This window comes from Chrysemys picta, chromosome 1 (genome assembly GCF_011386835.1).
Source record: "Chrysemys picta bellii isolate R12L10 chromosome 1, ASM1138683v2, whole genome shotgun sequence".
Classification (NCBI taxonomy): Eukaryota; Metazoa; Chordata; order Testudines; family Emydidae; genus Chrysemys; species Chrysemys picta.
In genome coordinates, this window is record NC_088791.1 from 158,073,717 (window position 1) to 158,094,653 (window position 20,937).

Below are 20,937 nucleotides of genomic sequence, written 5' to 3' on the forward strand. Positions count from 1 at the left end.
AGTTATCTTTGCTGGGGGCTGCCTCACTGTCACCTCCAACGTCTGCAGGCATGTTGCTTAAGGCTATGTGAGGCTTCAGTCCCATTGACAGCAATGGGAGACCACAGCCATTTTGGACAAGGGCAAGACAGAAGGCAGAAAGTTATTAAAAACTATCAAACAAAATAACTTAACAAAAGCAAAAGCCTCAACACTCACAAGTGGGTGTCACTAGAAAGGACAGTCAAGGAAGAGAGCAGCCGTTCTTCATAAGAACATCAACACAAGCAGGCTCCCTCAAGGGGAAGCAGCAGGGCCACCACAGATGGCCTTTCCACAGCTTCTAGAGGGTTCCTACCCTCCCTCAGCTTTTGCTGCCAGCCCCAACCTCTCTTCATGATCTTCTCCCCTCCCCTACTTAAATGAGAACTCTCCCTGCTTCATATCCTCCCACCCCCAGCAAGGAACCACTGCTGGAGTCCACACTAGGAAGCTTCCCTCTCCCAACTGCAGCTGTAAACTCCCCACCCCTATCACGTCCCCACATGAAACAGGGGCCAGGGATTTACAGCAACACTTCAGGACTGCCTCTGTTTGAAGCCCCAAATCAGTCCCTCTTCCCAATGTCCAGTCTCTCTCTCCCTGCTGCCCCTCAATCAATAGAAACTTCCTCTTTAGTCCTTAGATCTCTACCAAATCCCCAAAATGTTGCACCACTTTAGAGACTTTTTTTTTTAAGGTGACACACATATCTGACAGAGAGGAGCTGTGGCAAAGTGGAGAAGCTAACCCTGTATTTCCAGTAACTAAACTTACTGAAATAAAATCCATAGCCCTGCATTCTCTGAGCACCACTTCAGTAGCATCTCCTTTGCCAAACAGTGGGTCACATTAGCACCCTGGCAAACCCCAGCTGCCAGAATAAACCCTTTTGAAACTTTGTTACTGAGCATTCAGCTGAAAAACTGCTTTGGGCTTAACAACAACCCCCCAAATTAAAATGCATCTTTGAAATAAGCTACAGTAATCAGCATTTGCACCCCTCACTTTATGAGCTCTCAATACACACATATTAAAGGTAAAAATGTGTCATTCCCTTCAAGAACAAGAAAAGAAGAACTAGTAGCAAACCCCAGAGTGTAGAATACTCACCAGCTGAAACAGAGCAAGCTGCACTAAGCACTTACAACATGGCTGCTGTCAGATTGTAGCTGCATGTTGGCTCTACCAGAGTTAAGGGGCCAGCTGCAGAAAGGCATGCTGGGGGAACAGTAGCACCCATACAGCAGAGTTGGTAGCTTTCAAGAGGAAGGTGTTGCTGTTTGTGACAACTCAGTAAGTAACTTTTATTGTTCTATTTTTCCTACAAGATGCTAAAGTATTTTCTAATCTGTATGTGCCTTGTATAATCGTGGGTTAAAGTGAAATTCATCTATTGTGGGAAGCTGGGGGTGGTAATCTACTTTTGTACCTTATGTGGCAAAATAGGGGGATAAAGAAAGTACTTTTTTTTTCCTCTCCATGAATACTGGGGATGGGAAAACTTAAGGAAAATGGCACAGAGTATTTTAAGTCTATGTAGGAAAAATAAGAAAGATTTTAGCAATGTTGCCAGCTCTTGTGGTGTTTTGCTTCTTATGGTTTCTTGATTCATGTATTCAAACTTTTGAATTTTCTCTTATGCCAAATGGCTGCCATTTCCCAGGGTATTGAACCTAAATGCTTGCTATTTTCTGGGGTCTTTGCTTACCCCTACTGAAGATAATCACAAACTCCCATTATTGTCATTGTGATTGAAGCCAGGTAGTGGTTGAGATGGTGTTTATTGCTTAGTGTCTAAGGGGCTGGACAGGAGCCTGTGGAGTGTGGGGAAACTGGACAATGTGGAAAGCAAGTGGTAGAAGGAGGTGGGTGCATGGGGCAAATGGAAACTATAGAGTACTGGAAAAGGAATAGATTGTGAATATTTTTAGGGAATGGGTTGTTGGAAGAGTATAGAGGGAGAATGGGAGTGTGATAGGAGACTAGGAGAAGTAGTGGTGGGTAGTGATAAATAGGCAGGGAGCTCTCAGACCCCAGCTGATAAAAGGAGTGTCTTTCTAAGTATGTAGCGGGGAAGTCTCTGTTTTTGCATGTGCATTTCAGGTTGCAATTTGAGCAATACACTTTAGGATTTTTCAGTTTCTAACCCTAAAAAGCTAATACACCCAGCTCAGACATGTTTTTATGATATTAACATGGAGATTCAATAGCTAACTCCTAGGGGACTCACTGAAAATAACTATCACTATGTAAATGGTACCGGCTATTTATTCAATAGATTGTAACAGCTCCTACTAGAAGGGAAACACATAGAAGTGGACTCTTTTTAAAAAAATTAGACTGTAAACACAAAGATTTTTATTTTATGCCCTGTAATAAGTTAATAGAACGACCACATGTTCAGTATTTTTACATACTGATTGACTGTTGATGTTAGGAGTTCTAGGATGCTTAGGACTTTTTGAATCAACATTTTAAATCAGGATAGCATCACGGAATTTGTTTTTTATTCTTCTAATTAGTGGGGATAATACATATATTCTAGCAAAGGTAAATGCCACAACACAGTAAATTCTTTCAGTTGTTATGCATTGTATATTTAATTATATTACATAAATTAGTTTGGTATCATTTCCTTTGAGGGGAAACATCTTCTTTTCAACTGAATTATTGTTACTAAACAAAAGATCAAAAATCAGAAGGAAACAAAAATATTGCTGTAACCAGTCTTATGGTCCTGTCAAGGTTTTACTTGGCTGCTGGGGAGGGAAGCTAGAAGTCTTATATTACTCTGTAGCAATTCTTGTTTGCAATTTATAAACACCACTGACAGCTTGTGAAGATAGTCTAATCCAGTTGTTAAATTAAAGTTGCAAGCTACAGTACAAAGCAAGGGCCTCTTAAGATAAAGCTATAAATAGTTGTGATGGTGAAGGTTGGCAGGCCCACTGGTGATCCTTCTCAGAACCTCATCGGGAATTATTTTTGTCAGAACAAATGCAGACACAAATCAGGGACCCTCTTCTATGATGCCAACGTATTTCAAAGGCCTCGGATCAGTGGGTTCGGTTTTTGTACAGAAAGTGTTGTAATGCCCAATATAAAACTGAAGCTCTGAATTTCCTGGCTTTCCTCACAACCTTATTGTACTGTAATCTTCAAAAAGGAATGTGTGTGAAAGTTGCCATGATGAAGAGATTAATGCTGGAGTTGGGAAGAATTCCAACCAGAATTCCTGGAAACTGTCTATTCTCTTCAAGAAGTTGTTTAAATAAAAGATAACTCTCTTTCTCCCTTAAAAGTTGTGGTTGGAATTTTAAGCATAGTGCTTGTATTTTCTCAACTGTATCTCAATTAAATTCTTAAACCATTTTAATTCTTCTGTGTCTGCTCCTCTTTTACTTTCCCTAGATGTTGTCTATTTTTCAAGCACAGTACCACCATTACATTTGGCTTTATACAAACCAAAATGTGAACTACATCAATAAGTTACTTTCACCCCTGAAAGGTGCAGAAGGTAACTTAAAGGACTTACCGGTACGCTGGAGTCCTGAGTGGGGGCGTGGCCTCAACCAGAAGAGGCAATGCCTTTAAATATTTAAAGGCCCTGGGGCTCCGGCTGTGGCTGGGAGCCCCAGGGCCTTTAAATCACCCCAGAGCTACCAGCTGCAGAGGCGGTTGGGAGCCCCGGGGCTCAGGGGAGAATTAAAGGGCCCAGGGCTCCAGCTGCCATAGAGCTCTGGGCCCTTTAAATCACTGCGGGAGCCCAGCTGCCAGAGCTCCAGTGGTGATTTAAAGGGCCCTGGGCTCCACGCAGCAGCTGGAGCCCTGGCCCCTTTAAACCACCGCCACGGAAGCCGGTCCAGTCCGGCACTGTGGACCGGACCGGCTTACTTTCACCTCTGCCTTCTTTCCATTTGGAAGAGTGGAACTCTGTTTCATAGACTGTCTTCAGGGTAGCATAAAGCTATTTATTTGAGCAGGACTCTATTTGGTTTGCCTACCAAGCATTTTAATTTTGGGCATGGTTACATATAGCAGCAGTAAAGTGCTGCTTTTTCTAAGACTGTTTTTATCATGTTGCCATAGCAAAGAGACTGTTGCTGTCTGAGGAGATCTGTATAGTGTAGCGTTTTTTTAAACCAGTCCTGATGGTGATACCTTGAAAACTAAGTTTTAGTGGAGGCTTCAAAGTTGTCTTCAGTCTGCCAATTCTCATTGTAGAATTTAAGAAGTGGCAAGGCTCAAAACACATATAAATCTACAAACTGCAAATAGTTTATAACCGTTCATGAGTGGAATGACTTATCGAATGCTACAGCTAGTAAAATCAATATTGTGGTTTTGTGCATAAATGAACTAACATCAGTTGCAAAGTTGGACATACTGGGTCTGTTACATTTTTGATTCACAGTTTTAAAAAAAGCGATGTGCAATTATTGTCCTTTACTTGCAAACACACACCTAGCAAATTCATGTGCAAACAGATAAATTGTATGCACAAATGGCCAGCTTTGCATCTGTCCATTTGGATCTACTACTCCTGCACAAAGCAAACTGAATGCCCAAATGTGTGCACATTGTTCTAAAAAACATGCCAAAATATAATAAGGTAGATTTAACACTTCTAGGAACACAGCGAGACACCAAATGAACTCTGCTAAAACCTCATGTTTGATCAAGCTAGCAGATTCAGAACAGTTTTTGTGCGGCTGAATGGTCAACAGATGGCACACCTACCTTGCATAAATGTCATAGACCACATGTGTCAAACTCAAGGCCCGCGGGCCACATCCGGCCCGCCATACAATTATATCCGGCCCGCGAAATCGTTTTATATATCTGTTTTTAATGGCCCTGTGATATGACGCCCCAATAACACACACTACAAATCCCATGATGCAGTGCAATTGCCGCCAACGGCAAGCCGCGGTTCAAGTTCGCGGTCTGTTGATGTATACAACGCTAATATCAAATCAAAGCTAGACCCCAACAATGGCCAAGAGAAAAATTGATTCTGAAAACCGAGGCTTTCAAAGCCGGTGGGAGAATGAGTATATGTTTACTGAAATTGCAGGTAAACCAGTGTGTCTCCTTTGCGGGAGTAATATCGCTGTAATGAAGGAGTATAACCTAAGACGGCACTACGAGACGAAACATGAGAACAAATTCAAAAACCTGAGCGCAGGACAGAAGCTACAAAAGGTAGAGGAGTTGAAGAAGAATTTGACATCCCAGCAGACGTTTTTCACCAAAGCAAAATCACAAAGTGAAGCTGCTGTGAAAGCAAGTTTCATTGTGGCCGAAGAGATCGCCAAATCAGGACGGCCGTTTACCGAGGGGGAATTCGTAAAGAATTGTATGATGAAAGTGTGCGACGTCCTTTGTCCAGATAAAACGCGAGCGTTTGCAAATGTAAGCCTCAGCAGAAACACTGTTGCTAATCGGGTTTGTGAGATGGCGACTGATTTGAAAACACAGTTGACTGAAAGAGCAAAAGATTTTGTTGCATACTCCCTTGCCGTGGATGAAACTACTGACGCGACTGACACTGCACAGCTGGCGATATTTATCCGTGGTGTGGATTCCAATTTGTGCATAACAGAGGAAATACTGGACATTAAATCGATGCACGGGACAACGAAAGGAGAAGACATCTTTGGAAATGTATTTCAAAGTGTAACCGACATGAAACTGCCGTGGGAAAAACTCGTTGGACTTACAACAGATGGCGCACCTGCTATGTGTGGTGAAAAAAATGGACTGGTGGGAAGGATGCGCTCAAAGATGCGGGAGGAGAACTGTGCCGGTGAGTTGACAGTGTATCACTGCATCATACACCAGGAATCGCTGAGTGCTAAAGTCCTAAAAATGGATCATGTGATGAACACTGTAACACAAACCGTCAACTTTATCAGAGCCCACGGTTTAAATCACCGCCAATTCCAGTCTTTTCTGCGGGAAATAGATAGCGAGTTTGGCGATATGCCATATCATACGGAGGTCCGGTGGCTAAGTCGGGGAAAAGTTCTCAAAAGACACTTTTTGAGCTGCGAGAGGAAATCTGCCAGTTCATGGACAGTAAGGGGAAAGACTGCACAGTTCTGCGGGATGAAAAGTGGAAATGTGAGTTGGCGTTCCTGGCTGACATAACGTCGCATCTTAGCGCTTTAAACCTTCAACTCCAGGGACGGGAGCACATAATAACCGATATGCATGATGCAGTGAAGGCATTTCAAGTGAAGCTGCGCTTATGGGAGACACAAATGCACCAATGCAACTTGTCTCACTTTCCCTGTTGCCAAGTAATACGGAACCAAGAAAGTGCCACAGTTTTCCCAAATGCCACCTTTGCTGAAAAACTCAGCGCGCTGCGCACTGAGTTCGCACGGCGCTTCAGTGACTTTGAGGCACAGAAAAGTAACTTCGAGCTGCTTCGCAACCCATTTGCAGTCGATGTGGAAACCGCACCTGTAGAAATGCAGATGGAGCTGATAGAACTGCAATGTAACGGGACACTGAAGGCAAAGTACGACACTGCGGGGCCAGCACAGTTCACTCGCTTCATTCCTGAAGCGATGCCGCAGCTCCGCCAACATGCGGCTCGAATCCTGTCCATGTTTGGCAGCACATATCTGTGCGAGCAGCTGTTCTCTGTGATGAAAATTAACAAAACGTCACACAGGAGTCGCCTCACTGATGAACACCTGCAATCGATCCTGAGAATCTTCACAACACAGAACCTAACCCCAAACATAAACGAACTTGTTGCAAAGAAAAGACTCCAAGTATCAGGCTCTGACTAAATAGGACAAGAAAATGGAATGTTATGATTTGTTATGATTATACTTCTGCTTTAAATTCAATTTTTTATTTATATTTTCAGATTTTTTAATATTCCAGCATGTACAGATTTTGAATGTATTGTATTGACAGGATATTTTTTTATGAAGAGCAAAATATTTTAAGTTGAAATGTATTTATTTTGGAATGATATCCTGTATTTTGGTTCATATTAATGGTTAAAAAACATAAATATTTAGTCTGTTAAATAAATGGTTATACTGTTCGGCCCGCGAGTTTTGAGTTTTGGCCCCCTGTGCAATTGAGTTTGACACCCCTGTCATAGACACACGGTATCTAAATACAATTCAGGCGTGAAATGGCATTTGCTCAATTATTTTTCCATCTTGTGAACAAAGCCCCAGAGAGGGCAGTGGGAGACCTGGGTTCTTGTCTCTCCTTGCTGTGGCTTCTGGCATGTCACTTAACCTTGCTGTTCCTCAGTTCTTCCATCTATATGTAAAATGGGAATATTAATACTATGTACTTTGTAAAAGTGATTTAATAGTTTACTGCTAAATAAATGTTATGCTTCTTCCCCTGTTTCACTATTTGACTTCATCTCAGTTTCTGAAATGTTTGTTTCATGCAATATTTAAAGTTTTACATGGAATAGAGCTTAGACCTCCCAATACAATACGTTTTAAGGTGGCCCCAATAGCTCAGGTGATTGTGCAGATTTAAGCAATTTGGTTTTCATTCAAGGTTGTACTAATAAAGAGTAAAATATTGCAGTTGATTTGAAAGATACTGAAATGTTGTATTCTTCTTTGGATAGCGAAGAAATTATAGCATTTGGCCACCTTTCCATATACTGAGGTCATCAAGGATTCCCTTCAAAATGTCTTAGGAAAGATTTGCAGCTCTCAACATTTTACAACTATTTTTCTATAATCCACGTGGGGATGAAGTACTTGCAGAAAGTAAAAAACACATGCATATATAAGTTTGATTTATAGTCCGAGATTTCTATTATATTACAAGAAGGGATCTAAGAGACAGTCTCAGACGTACTAATGAGAGATGGGAATTCCTGTTACTCGGCTCATTGCTCTACGACAGCGGTTCTCAAACTGTGGGTCGGGACACCAAAGGGGGTCATGACCCCATTTTAATGTGGCTGGTTTAGACTTGCTGGGGCCCAGGGCCAAAGCCAAAGCCCAAGGACTTCAGCCCTGGGCAGTGAGGCTCAGGTTGGGCTTCGGCTTTGGTCCCCCCCGCACCTGAGGCAGCAGGGCTTGGGCAGGTTCAGGCTTCGGTCCCCACACCTGGGGTCTTGTAGTAATTTTTATTGTCAGAAGGGGGTCACGGTGCAATGAAGTTTGAGAACCCCTGCTCTAAGATATTTGATGACTGTAAATATACCATGTGTCATGAGAAATCACATTTACCTTTAAAAAGGAAGATGTGTTGGTGGTCTCAATCCATTTACCAGAGGATAGGTGTCTGTAGTGGTTTCTTGGAGCATACAGAACTGTAAGTCACCTTGTTTCCTCTCTGCCTTGGAAAAAGAGATTTGTCTGTGTTAAACTGAATGACAGCTCCCCGCCATCCCAGTTTGTTAGCTATCCAAACAAACTCCTCAGAACTCTGCCAACCCTTTGCCTTGCAGATAGCACTTGGTGCCCCCAATTCCATGGCCCAGTTCCAACACACACCCCCGTATGAGTGTTCATCTGCAGTATCCAGTCCATCACTGGATGCTCACAGAAATAACCAAGTCAGCTGTCTCCAAAGAGACACTATACATACCAGCCTACTGGCTCAGCTGAGGATACACACTTCAATATTATAGCATTTAGATGAATTTATAGTAAAACCAAGAATAAGTTTTTATTAACAGAGGACAAATATGTAAGTGATACTAAGCAAGGATATTAGAAATAGAATGGTTACAAATTAAAACAAAACAAAAGTAAAACACACTTCTGAGAGATTAAACTTAACTTTAGCAAGCTACAATCCTTTAGGTAAAGCAATTTTCTCACCCTCAAAGTTCTTTTGCAGAGCTTGCTTATTTTCAGTGATTTCATTTTTCATGAATCACTCGCCTCCATCAGGAGTGTTCCCCAGTGAAATGGATAACTCACGGATTCTCTTACCCCTTCTTCTTTGAAATGTATTCTTTTAAAGTGTACCGCCAAAGTCCTTCTCCCCTGCTAGTGTGCAGACACCAGGCTGACCGTGCTGTTCTTTTCCCATCGTTTTGCTAACTTGCTTTTCCTGTTGACTTAACATGCAAATTGCATTCCTATTGTCTTTTGTCGTCTTCATGCTCAATTTATAGTAGATAGGGAGATAACTACCCTCCCGCTAGTCTGGTAAATAACCTGTTTTTCCCTTTGTTTGGTCACAGATTTTAAAGCTTAATATCAGAAAGTACACACAGTTCCTCATACAGTGTTAATATATAACTTTCACAATGGAGTTAATGACTAATGCATTACCAACTTGAATTTGATACCTTTCAAGACACTCTTTATAGATAAATACTATGACAGTGATATGTTAGGTGCAATGAGTTTGTCAGGTCTGATAGGAGTTGCTGTTACATGACAGTGAACCCTTTGCCAGAAGGCACTGAGGGGCTCTTAGGGTCACAATGTCCACAGCTCAAAACTACTTACTGCCACAACTGGCATCTTTGTTGGCAATGTCAGCAAAGAGGTTAAAGATTAAGTGGCCACGGAGACTGAACTACTTGCTGATTCTAGAAGAAGTACCTCTGCATCAGGGTTAAGGCATGTGTGCAGGGTAGATAAAAATCGATTTTAAAAATGGGATTTTTTTTATTTACATCATATACATTTTTGTTTTTAAAAATCTATTTAAAATTAAATTTGAAATTATGTAAACCTGTATGTTAAGGCCTAAACTTTAATCTACTAACATCATTTAATTAAATTAAAAATTAATATTAAGCAATACATGTTTGCTCTGAAGTTTTAAAGAAAGTCAAACCACTGAACTGGTGAAAATAATTGTCTAAGCACCTGGAACCAGACTTTCCTGAAGTGTGAAACAAGCTTTTGATAGAGTAGCCTCTTCTGCAGGTGCAGAGAGAATATTTTCTTCATATTTCAGTTTATACAACTAGTTCAGTTCAATGTCTGGTTCATCCAAAGTTAAGAAATTGATTGAGAGTTGAAAAAACAGGAAAGCTTGTTTTCCTCTTCCAAACTCTGAATAAAAACTAGTTGTGATAGGAGATCTACTAGTTCTAAAATCTTGAAGGACATGGTGACCAGAAACGATCACTTCAGTTCACTAACAGATAATACTTCCTTTGTTAAATAATTCAGTTCTAAATGGCAAATATATTTGATAGTTTTATTTAACTAATAAAAAATGCTGATTTTGTGCATTTTTAATTTAATTCCAATTTCCATCCAAACAGAGCTCGACACAAATCACCAGTAAAATATTAAATCCTCTATTAATTAGGAAATGAATAGTGCATTTCTTAATAAAATGTAAAAATTAAGAATCTGAATAAATGCATGTTGAGCTGTTTAATTGCTTAAATGCATATAGTTAATAGTGTATCCTCTTGGTTAGCAAAAAGAAGTACCAAATTTAACGTACAGGCTATATTTAGTTGCAAATCAACATGTTTTAAGGGTTACTAACCAATGAGAATTGACCATTCTTTAGGAAAATAACTAAAATGTACAAATGCAAAACCAAAATTAAAAATCAATTATTTAAATTAAGTTTCCTATTTGCTGATTTAAAATCATGATTAAAATCGGTGATTTAAATCACTTTGATTTAAATTAATCCAACATGATTGTGAGAAGCCTCCACTTCTGCTGCCTTTATTGTATATTTTCTTTGAATAAAGGGCTTTTGTTTCCAGAGCTGTCAGGCCAGCTCCTTCCATGAACACTAGTATCATGCTTTAAGTAGGTGCACACTAGGTGAATGGCTTAGCAGAGAATTCTTAGCACTATGTGGAGCCCTTTCAAGAATGTGTACCTTCAGTTGCTCTCAAAAATCAGTAGCACTGAGAATGTAATATCTTCCACTTCTGGGTGCAAGGAGATGTATTCCTACTCTCAAGCACTCACAGCTATCAAGAGCAGCATTACAATATTCAGTGAAGGATTATCTTTCTCAAGAAAGGCAAGCTATACTTCAGTCAAGAGTGAGGAAGAGGGTTTTAGTGGTAAAATAACTGGTAGACCAGAGTAAATGGGAGGTTAGCAAGAAGAGGATACATCCGCTAGATTCTTAATCATACTAACAAAGATTCTTGGATTGTTGTATGCAGTGTTGTTGTAGCTGAGTTGATCCCAGGATATTAGAGAGACAAGGAGGATGAGGTAATACTTTTATTGGACCAACTTATGTTGTGTCTCTCTCTCACCAACAGAAGTTGATCCAATAAGAGATATTATCTCACCTGCCTTGTGTCTCAAGGATTCTGGGAGATAAAGTACTATACTAGGAGTTTTATTCCTAGCTCTGCAACCAAAATGCTTTGTGACCTTTAGCAACTCACTTCACTTCTGTTTGTTTCCTCATTTGAAATGGGATTTATGATATTTTCCTTTGTAATGCACTTTTAAATCCCTATATAAGAGCAAAGTTGTTATTACTGCTAAAGAAGTCAAAGATCCTTTAGGAATGTAGTCCTCTACAGCAGTATATGGGAATACTTGGAAAATCCCTCCTCTTGAGGGGAAAAAAACCCACATTTCAGCACATCTGAAGACAACTAAAAAGTAAGAAGGAAAAAAACCCAAAATTATGAAATCTCCCATTGCAAAATATTATGATTACTGGTTTTCTTTGGGGGGAGAGGGCAGTCTTTTGTTTTTAGAATAGGTTTAACTGTGTTATTTATAACTTATCAGTTTTCAAATCTCTTGCAGTCAAATGTTATTTCATCTGCTTTTGTTAGGTCTTTGTCCCCTATACGTCTGATCAGCATCACTTGCTTATATGCAAGATCACTTTTTTCTGTTGGACAAAACCAAATAACTTCTGTTTTATTTCAGGGATCAGTTATCCTAAGAACAAGATAAATATTTATATCAGTTGTATTCTCAGTAACATCATACAAAAGGGGAGGGCAAAACTAGGGCGCGCGGGCTGGATCCAGCCCATCAGGGTTTACAGTCTGGCCTGTGGGATTGCCAGCCCCGTGGTGCAGCGGGGCTAAGGCAGGCTCCCTGCCTACCCTGGCCCCGTGCCGCTCCCGAAAGCAGCCATGTCCTTGCCTGCAGGTACCGCCCCCCGCAGCTCCCATTGGCCGTGGTTCCCGACCAATGGGAGCTACGGGGAGGCGGTGCCTACAGGCAAGGGCAGCGCACGGAGCCCTCTGCGCCCCCCCCCCTTCCCCTGGAGCCACTGCCGGATATATTGGCCACTTCCGGGAGCGGCGCAGGGCCAGGACAGGCAGAGAGCCTGCCTTAGCCCCACTGCATGCCTCTGCCATCCCCAAGCTGCTCAAGGTAAGTGGCACCAGGCCGGAGCCTGCACCCCGAACCCCTCCTGCACCCCAATCCCCTGCCCTGAGCCCTCTCCCGCACTCAGCACCCTCTCCTGCACCCCAATCCCCTGCCCTGAGCCCTCTCCCGCACTCAGCACCCTCTCCTGCACCCCAACCCCCTGCCCTGAGCCCTCTCCCGCACTCCGCATCCCCTGCCCTGAGCCCTCAACCCCCTGCTGCACTCCTTCTGTGCCCCAAACCCCTTCCCTGAGCCCCCTCATACACGCCGCACCCCTCCCTGCACCACTGCCCTGAGCCCCTTCCTGTACACTGCACCCTCTCCCACACCCCGCACTCCCTCACGCACCCCAATCCCCTGCCCCAGCCCTACATTCATGGCCCTGCATACAATTTCCCCACCCAGATCTGGCCCTCGGGTGAAAAAGTTTGCCCATCTCTGTCATACAACTTAACTTCCAATTAAATCCATAGAACTATATGGATGTAATGAAGCAGAATGTGGCCCCATTTGCTTAGACTCAGTCACCATGTAATTATCCTGCCTACTATCCTCCAGATAATGCAATGCATTTAATAGCTTCCATTTCACATGAATCAGTCAGTGGAGCAGTGCAGTATTTCCATCATAGTCTTATGTATATGTCAGAGGCCCTAAAGCTTCATAAAATCTAGTGTACAAAACAGAAGGATGAAGGCTTCCTGAACAGGTTGCAAGGTTTCGGTCTTTCTTTTCTTGCCCTGCTCTTGACTGCAAATATCTGGGCTGTGTGTCGGGCATTTAGTATCTGAGGAAAAGGAACTTACCTAAATACTTTCGAATCAGGCCTGTGTCCCAAGACCTACTTGGCCACAAAGAGTCTATGTTTGAGAAAGTAAGATACATTATAAAACACATGTTGGTTACATATCTTTCATAAATCAGTTAGCTCCAGGATGTTTCTCTCTATTCCTTAGCCTGAGTACAGACTAGAGAATTATTTTAAAATGATTTGTTTCATTAACCATTATAGTATGTAAAAAGCTAACAAGAAATTACAGAAAGTAAAATGAAGATGGCTAAATGATCATGTTTACGGTGTTTAAGAGAATTCAACATAGGATGTTACATTTTATCAAGAGACAACACATTAATTCAGGATGTTATAATAGTCTTGTTACAAAGGCAAACTTTTAGCAAGTTTCTGTACTATTCTAGGTGGATGATTTTTGTACCAATGTGGGATTCTTAAAATATAGACTTTTTTTCATTTCCAATCAAGTTTGTATCCCAATAGAATTATGGGACTACCTGTAGCAGTTCAACCAGGCAATTCTAAATTTTAGAATCTAGATATGTTACTTATCAGAGATTGTCCGTTCAGTTCAAAATTATCTTGCCCAGGTGATACTCATAGCCAAGCATTGCCACTTATAGTCTCAAGACTATCACAAATTAACCTCCAGATATAATATGCAGGTAATGATTTTGAAATATCTCTAATTTCTCTGGCTTTTCACCACCACTGTCGGCTCTTATGCTACTTTAACCAAAGATTCAATTAGTGGTAGCTTACAAGCCAATTCAAAGCTTCTTCCTCTTTTTGAGAAACTGTTGGTTTTCTTGACCACATAATCGGTGTGATTTCTAGGCTGAACTCTTGTTGAAATACTGTGGGTTACTACTAGTCAATTTATCCTGTAGGTCAGAACCATTTTTCCTCTTACCAACAGTACTAGGCCTAGTATAAATAGTTTTTCCAGCCTCAGTGCTCTCAACTACTTATTGACTTACAATAGTTTCTAGACAACAAAGATGAAACTTGTTAGTGAAGTTCAAGTGTGCGGTTCTCTTCTTGGTGAAACTAATGTCAGTGAGTCAGAAAGCAGTCCATTCCTCTGGCAAAGATTTGAAATATCAACCAGAATACAAAGCGACAAAGAGTCTTGTGGCACCTTATAGACTAACAGACGTATTGGAGCCTAAACTTGCGTGGGTGAATACCCACTTCATCAGATCCCTTCTCATCACATCAAACAGGGTGTTTGCTTTGTGATTTCTTGCACCTTTGTCACTGGAAAATTCTATTTCCTTTGTACAAAATACCTCGTGCCTTTCCAGTTTATACGAAACGACTTAGGACATACATAAACACCTGCTGATTTAGCTCTGGTCAACAATCTACTTCTGCAAAGTACTTTCTGTGGTGCCCATCTGCAGTGTGGTCCTTTGGGCAAGTTTTGTACAATTCCGTGCCTTTTCTGTCATCACTTTTAGCAGTCTACAGAATGATCCATTATGAAGTTAGAACAGTTTTTACATAAAGTCTCTTCATGCTCCTTGGTGGCTCTATATGGCTGCAAGATGTATTATTAAACAAGTACAAAGTCTTTTGACTCATTTACTTGGTCCTTCACTAATAATATAAAATAATTAATAAAATAAAAATGGTTTTATACACCTTTGTATCACTAGTAGTTAATTATTCCCTACGTTTCAGTGAAAGGGTTAGTAAGATTGCTTCATACCTTAAACTCTGCGCAACTGCTAATACTACAGTTAATCAACCCTTACGGTAGAGCAAGCTTTTGTATCATTTTAGTTGGTTTCACCTTAAAGATTTTCATCTCACATTGGCCTCTCAACATATCTGAATGTAACATTTAACTCTTCTTAAAGATTAGTTGGATGTATTTCTTTTGATCACAGTTCTATATAAAAAGAACACTTGCTCCAAACTATTTACAGCACTCTTTGTGGTCTGTTTGATTTGACTGAAGTTTTCTGCCAAGACAACTTGAAGGGATTTGTTACAAAATGTTCTAGATAGCTTTAATTTTATATGTAGTTTCTTATCTTAAAACTTGAAAGTGAGATTTATCTTATAATATAAGGCATAATTATTAGATAAGGTGTGTTATAGCTGAAGAGCTCTATGTAGGCTCGAAAGCTTGTCTCTCTCTCCAACGGAAGTTGGTTCAATAAAAGATAGTACCTCACCCACTTTGTCTCTTTTAATAGCTTGATCTACTGTATTATGAATTTATAGGCAGTTTGTGGTTAAGCCTAACCAATTAGCTGTTCTTGTTACTCAACATATGTCACTTTTTTTTGTGAAACTCAAAAGCAGCATCTGCTATTTGACATGTCTTAAAGGCTTAGGCCTAAGTTATGCCAAGGATTCTGGCCTGTGTGTATAAAACCTTATTATTTCCATATTTTCTGTGTCCTCATCTCACATGAGATATTATAGCATCATCATATAATCATAGAAATGTAGGGCTGATAGGGACCTCAAGAGGTCATGTAGTCCATCTGGCCGAGACAGGACCAAGTATACCTAGACCACCCATGACAGGTGTTTGCCTAACCTGTTCTTAAAAACCTTCAATATTGGGGATTCCACAGCCTCCTTTGGTAATCTGTTCCAGTTTCCAGTACTAAAAGTAGCCTTATAGTTAAAAGCCTAATATCTAGCCTAAATCTCTTCTGCTGCAGATTAAACTGATTATTTTTTTGTTCTACCTTCAGTGGACATGGAGAACAATTGATCACTGTCCTCTTTGTAATAGTTCTTAACCTTTTTGAAGACTGTTATCAAGTCCCCTCTGTCTTCTTTTTTCAAGACTAAATGTGCTCCAGCTTGTCTGCGTACTTCTTAAAGCGTGGCACCAAAAACTGGACCCAGTACTTCAACTGCAGCATTATCAGTGCCAAGCAGAGCAGAACAACTGCCTCTCATGTCTTACAGCCTGTTAATACATCCCAGAATATTACTCTTCTTCGCAACTGCATCACATTGTTGGCTCACATTCAATTTGTGATCCACTAATACCCCCAAATTCTTTTCTGCAGTACTTCCACCTACCCAGTTATTCCCCATTTTGTAGTTATGCATGTGATTTTTTTTCTTTCCAAAGTGTAGTACTTTGCAGTTGTCTTTATTGAATTTCATCTTGTTGGATTCAGATCAGTTCTCCAAAGAATTCAAAATAACCTTGATACAAATAGTTTCCTCCAAAGTGCTTGCAAACCCTCCCAGCTTGGCGTCATCCACAAACCTTATATGCATGCTCTTTGGTCCATTATCCAAGTCATTAATGAAAACTGAATAGTACAGGACTCTGCTAGATACATCCTCCCAGTTTGACAGTGAATCATTGATAACTACTCTTTGAATACAGATTTTTAACCAGTTGTGCTCCCACCTTTATAGAAGTTTTAAACTAGACCACATTTCCCTAATTTGCTTATGAAATGACATGTGGGCCTTATTAAAATCAAGATATATCATGCCTACTGCTGACCCATACCCCCATCCACTATGCCAGTAACTCTATCAGAGAAGGGAATTAGGTTGATTTGGCATGATTTGTTCTTGACAAATCCATGTTGACTCTTACTTAGCACCCTGTTCTCCTCTTGATGCTCACTAATAGATTCCAGTACCTTCCTAGGTATTGAAGTTAGGATGACTCGTTTACCATTCCCCCTTTTTGTTCCCTTTTTTAAAGATAGGTCTATTTTTGTTCTCCTCCTGTTCTCTGGGACCTCGCTCACCTTCCATGAGTTCTCAAAGATAATTGCTAATGGTTCTGAGATTGCTTCAGCTTGTTCCTTAAGTGCCTTCGGGTGAATGCTATCAGGCTGCACCTACTTGAATGCATCTAATTTAGGGTGACCAGATGTCCCGATTTCACAGGGACAGTCCCGATTTTTGCGTCTTTTTCTTATATAGGATCCTATTACTCCCCTTCTCCCCCCCGTCCTGATTTTTCACATTTGCTGTCTGGTCACCCTAATCTATCTTATCTAACTATTCTTTAACCTTGTTCTTTCCCTATTTTGGCTTGCATTCCTTCCCCCTTGTTGTTAATATTTAATTGTGTTAAGCATCTGATCACAATTAACCTGTTTAGCGATGACTGAAGCATAAGAGGCTGCTCCAAGCTGGGAAGAAGTTGCGATTCCAAAAAACTCTCCAGTTTCTGAGATATCTGAAAGCTGGTAGTATTGGATCTCTCAGAAAAACCTGTTCTCTAACTTCCAGCCCAGTCTTACAGACTCAGGAGACTTGGCTAATTCAGATAAGGTTCAGGAAAGCATCTGTACTCTTGGATATTTATCCAAAATTGGGCTTTTCATTTGACCTTAGAGTGAGATCTTAATACAAAGAAAAAAGAACAACATTGACTCCAATCTTCATTAGATTGTGTTTTCATACTGTTTTCCTTAGCTGCTCTAACATAGTCATTTAGAGTGTTGTTGGGTGTATCAAGAGTGTATTGTTTTTTACTTCAAGAATATCAAGGCGAAACAAAAGCAGTGGCTATGAGGAAAAAGGTGGCTTGAAAATTGTATTTCCCTAATTTTTTAATGAAATAGGGGGCCAGGACTGTACACATGAGCCAATATGTTGTACTGCTTTGTATGTCACCAGAATTGCAAATGCTTAGATGGTAACAAAACAACAAATCAGACAGTTTTTAAAAACATTCTTTACACTTGTCAGAGCACCGGTAGATTTCAGTCAGAAACTCAAGTGAGTTGAAAGTAATCTGAAAAACAGCTCCCTGCAAATTCAAGCAAACAAGCTAATGCATCTTGAAACATTTATGTAAAAATCATGCCAGTGCATTAATTAATCTCTTGATTTAACCATTGTTCCTCAGTACCTATTGCATTCAACGTATGCCTTTTCTAAAGAGGTCAGGCACCAAAATTGGAAACAGCAGAACAGCCAGTGAGGACAACTTAATCCTGCCTGCAAGCAGCCTTTATTGTAGTTGCCAAACACTACTGGAAAATCCTGATATATCCCACTCAAATCAAGTGTTGTCATCTTTATATATGGAACGTATATTTATGGACTGGGAATTGTGTCTTCTGGAAAGGAGATTAATGGCAGGTAGGTGGAAAGGGAGAGAACTGGCAGAAAAAGGACTCCTGGCTGGGAAGTAGAGAATAGGGAACTCTGTAGCACGTAAAGTTTTATTAAGAGACTATCCAACACGTGGCTTCTACACAAAGCAGTGGGTTCTTGGTGGCTGTAGTAGTGTAAATAATTAAACATAACATTTGGGGGCCTGGTTATGACAGCTTCAACTGGGGTGTGGAGGTGACACACTCAGGTAGCAATGACTGGAGGCATTGTTCCTGCATAGGGGAGCGATGGACAGAATGCCTCCTGGGGACACCGTGTGTAGCCCTGGTAACACTGAAAGGTGCATTATGTGTTCTCACTAATGCAGGCCTCAAGGTAAGAGCAGATGCACAAGAGTGACAGGGTTCCAGCCTATGAAGTATCAGGTCCAGTCCTTCAGTGAAGTAAGCAAAAATGGTAGGAAATGTAATGCGCAGACACAGAGCTGTGAGGCAGAAGAATACAGGAAAGCTGTCGCAGATGGCAGGCACTATTAGGGAATGGAAAGATTGTAGAGGGGTGCACACAAGGTCTGAGGTAGGCAAGAATAAATCCACAAAGGGTTTTAACAAGGCAATTTGGAATGGGATCTGAAAGGATTGGGGAGCCAGTGCAGTTACCAGAATTCAGGTGGTGTGCTTCAACTCTCTTACCTGTGAGCGGTAAGGTGGCAGATGCATTCTGCACCTCAAAGTCTGGAATGTAGTGGCTTTGAGGAATCATAAAGAATTGCAGTTACCTAGATGAAAGGAAATTAAGCCATAAATTACAGCAAAGATTGAGTCAAGGCAGTGGCATGTACAGGCTCTGTTGCAGAAATGATAATGCAAAAGGTAAATATGAGTAGGAGAGACTGTGTTAATGATACTAGAAATAGAGTGGAGACAAATGGTCAGCACAAGTCAAGAAGGGAGAGGTTCATGTCTGAGGATGTTCTAGTTGCCCAAGGAGAATGATTGTTCCATATAGAACTGGTCACGTTATTAAAAATAACTGATTGCCACTGAAACTTGTTGAAGCACTTCTAAGTTGCTCAAGATATTTGTTTGTATGCAATTAGTGGTTTCTCAGTTTGTATGTTTCCAACCAAAAAGGAAATACCAAAGTTATTTAGTGATCTGAGCTGAAAATTCAAGAAAAGGATTGTTTTTAGTTGGCTAATCTGCTTATAATTAAAATTTTGTTTTGCGTGAGTTGCGATTCTGTTGGATTCTATTGTAGCAGCGTTCTGGTGTTCACTGTTGTCTTTTTTTTTTTTTTTTTTTTTTAATCCTTGTGTTTATACATACCACAGCCTTCTACAAGACTGAATCAGATTTGCTCAAAAGTTTAGCTCTCCCACTAGTGACTGACATACAGATTTATAACTAATAAATATTGTACTTTAGCTCCAATAGCAGAAGTCTGGTCATGGAACTGAAGGATTTTAGTACTATTCTGCAATCTGCTTATTTGAAATTTAACAGACTGTGTTGGTATGTGCATGTATGGAAGTCCCAGATCAATTACAGGATGCCAGTCTGATGCCCTCTGACTAAACCTCCAAATTTTCTTTTGGTAAATACTAGACTTAAGTACAAAAATGAACCAAAGCTATTATGAGATGAGTGCACCGAACCCTGGCATGTAATTTGCAAATAGTTGAGGAAAAGACATGAGAAATATTTTGGGTCTACCAAGCATGGAATCCTCGCCCTAAATAAATGTTTAACAGAATAATTGTAATATTTCTAATGGATAATTGCACATTGGTCGAGTGGTGAACTCTGTAGTACCTAGATCTGTAATTCTGCACAATGATACATAATTAGTTTATAAGGAAACGAAAGCTGAACTAAATGCCTTGCAGTCAGTTGACAAATTCCCCTTGTCTGTATCCCAAAATGGTTTAGCAATCAACAGCTTATATAAAATTGGACTATAAGACTTTTATAAATAAGAGAGAAAAAATTGGCCATCACAATACTATTTGGAAAACTATCTTACAGTAAATGTCATTATCGTGGACAAAATCAGTAAATGAGCATCCCAGCTGGTATGATACTAAACAAAAGCAGCACATTGTGAGAGGATTTTTCCCCCGCTGTTTAGTTGTACTACTTAATACTAAATGTCAGGCAAAACAAAAACAAATGCAAACTAGTGAAAGTTTGCAGTTATGGCAATATTTTTGGGGTGCAAAATATGTTGGATTTATTGAACTATCAGGGATATCTTTGTAGATTCTGGAATTTATGCAGTTATGTTGCTGTTCTTCCACTTTTTGCCTCCCATTAAATTATGTTCTGTATAAGAGACTTCTGTACCTGGGTACTATGCAAATAGGAACATAGATTATTAGAATTATTCTAATTCTTTTTCCTGTGTGGCTGTGAATGATTAAACCAGTAAAGCTTACACAATGGTAAAACTTTACAGCTTTCTTTGAAAGCCATTCGGATGATGATGATAATAGCAGATAAGATCATTCTTGAAGACTAAACATTCACTGTATAGAATGCTGTATAGTATTCTCAAGAATTTGTAGAGACCAAATCCTGCATACTTGAACATTCAAAACTTTATTTGAAACCCGTGAAACTTTTGAGTATACATGGAATGCAGTATCAAGTGCAGGTTTAATTTTCTAGACTAATAATAGATCCCTGTTTGGGCCTATGAGCCTATGCTTGCTTGTGCTTTTAAAAGGTGACCGTATATGGTTATGGAAAAAAG

At 40.3% G+C, this 20,937-nt stretch overlaps 2 protein-coding genes across 3 annotated transcripts in view; one reads left to right on the top strand and one right to left on the bottom strand.

The window, feature by feature from the left end:
* The window catches only part of ABI3BP (ABI family member 3 binding protein), a 403,542-nt gene extending 402,289 nt beyond the window's left edge, over positions 1 to 1,253 (bottom strand). Inside the window, exon 1 of one of the 2 annotated variants that reach the window (XM_065587762.1) lies at positions 1,132 to 1,253. The gene's annotated coding sequence lies outside the window, so the exon portion shown is untranslated. The remainder of the gene's footprint in view (positions 1 to 1,131) is intronic. The other variant, XM_065587956.1, reaches the window with a different exon arrangement.
* The window catches only part of LOC101940241 (putative protein ARB2BP), a 260,593-nt gene continuing 240,829 nt past the window's right edge, over positions 1,174 to 20,937 (top strand). The window contains exon 1 of the mRNA XM_065588138.1: positions 1,174 to 1,314. The gene's annotated coding sequence lies outside the window, so the exon portion shown is untranslated. The remainder of the gene's footprint in view (positions 1,315 to 20,937) is intronic.